Here is a 2,087-nt window from a genome sequence, read left to right on the forward strand (position 1 = left end):
AAAAAAAAAAAAAAAAAAAAAAAAAAAGATAAAATAAATTTAGAAATAAATAAATAAAAATTATAAAACAAGAACAAACACCAAAACCAAAGTTTTGTGGGGTTTTGTTTGTTCGTTTGTTTTAGAGATGGGGTCCTACTAAGTGGCTCAGGCTGGTCTCATACTCCTGGGCTTGGGTGATCCGTCCTGTCTCGGCCTCCCAAAGTGCTGAGATTATAGGCATGAGTTACCATGCCCTGCCCAAAACCAACATTGTACTTTCTTCGGTCTGGCAAGGCTGAGTTCTGGTAGCCTAAAATGCTGTTGCAATCATTGACTGGGTTTGGCCCAGGAGCTCTGAGGGGCCCTGAGAGCTCACAATCTGGCAGGGGAGGGTGGAACGGATGAGCGGTTGTTGCTTCTGCTCAGCTAATTTGGGAGTCCACACTAGCCTAAGGCTATTCCCAGGGTTACAGAATCTACTTTACCCACTGCCCTCATCTTTGGTAAAATGCCTCTCCCCACTGAAGAATAAACACACTTGCTTTCTCTCTCACTCTTTATTTTTAATTTTTTTTTTTTTTTTTAAGAGAAGGGGGTCTCATTATGCTGCCCAGGTTGGTCTCAACTCCTGACCTCGACTTCCCAAACTGTTGGGATTACAGGCATGAGTCACTGCACTCAGTCACTCTCTCACTCTAAGGACCTCCTTGCTCAACTAAATTTCTTTCTTTCGATGCCAGGAAGTCATAGGCCGGGAGCTGGCATCAGACTTGTTTTGGAATCTATTTTTATTACCTATGTATCACTATGTGAGTCAATAACTTTGCCTGCTGAGTATCAATCACAAAGAAACCGCTTTTCCCAGCCAGAGTGCTGGGTGGTGATCTGGGAGATGGAGGCAAGGAGAGGAAAACTTGGGAGGTTTTCTAGGTTCTGCCCTGGGGTCACACAGCAAGTTGCCTTCCTTTCCATGTGTCCTCTGCCTGTGTCTTCTCTTCTCCAGCCTTTCTGCTTCTTTAGCAGAAGACATCTGGCCAAATGTCACTTTCTTACATAATCTTCATGGCTATCATATTGTCTTAAAATGGCATGTTAAACATACCCTTTTAAATTGGAAAAGAAATGAAAACAAGACGTAGGGAAAAGAAAACAGACTGTAACTAATTAAATTGTTGTAATTCATAAACCAGCCTTGAATAGAAAATGTAATCCTGTTAAATTTATTTGTTTTCTGCCTATGTAAGCAACCATGTAACTTTTAAATTTGAAACAGTGACTCCATTTCTCTGGAGTCTGTCTCTTGAAGAGCCATTTCTAGTTTTCCCCCCGGAATAAACTCTTTAAAATTGAAGTCTAAGGCCAGGTGGGGTGACTCATGCCTGTATTTCCAACATTTTCAAAGGCTGAGGTGGGAGGATCATTTGAGGCCAGGAGTTCATGACCAGCCTGGGCAACATAGTGAGATCTTGTCCCTAAAAAAAATTAAAAATTAGCCAAATGTGGTGGTGCACGCTTGTAGTCCTAGCTACTTGGGAGGCCTAGCCCAGGAGGTCAAGGCTGCAAGCAGCTATGATTTCACCACTGCACTCCAGCATGGGTGACAGAATGAAAAAAAAAAAGGATTCTGATCCTTTTGATTATTTCAGGTTGACACCCTCTTCTGCATCTTTTGTTAAAATCAGCCTTGAATGATGGCGGCAACTTGAATACACAGAGAAGGAGGTAGAGAAGGGACCTGTTGTGTGAATATGCAAGAATTTCTTAAGAAGTCTGCAGCCCTGTTGGAGAGGGTCAGAAATGACTATCTGACCACTAGACAAGCATGATTCATCTCATTTTTCCAGCTTGATGAAAATAAGCAACATGATTATCCAAGATCATTCATCTTGTTTCATATTTACCCAATGGTCTTCTTAACTAAATATCTACAGTAGATTTTCTTACTGTGGAGACAATATTCAGACTGGCCAAAGTCAATTCTCTAACCCTCTGGTCAATTAGATATGAAGTGTCATATTTCTCATTCTAAGTTAATAACTAGTCCTTTTAGTTCCTTAAGCAATTTCTTTGGAATTTTGGTTAAATCAGTTTGTGACCGGATCGCC

The sequence above is a fragment of the Piliocolobus tephrosceles genome, chromosome 1, assembly GCF_002776525.5.
Source record: "Piliocolobus tephrosceles isolate RC106 chromosome 1, ASM277652v3, whole genome shotgun sequence".
Classification (NCBI taxonomy): domain Eukaryota; kingdom Metazoa; phylum Chordata; class Mammalia; order Primates; family Cercopithecidae; genus Piliocolobus; species Piliocolobus tephrosceles.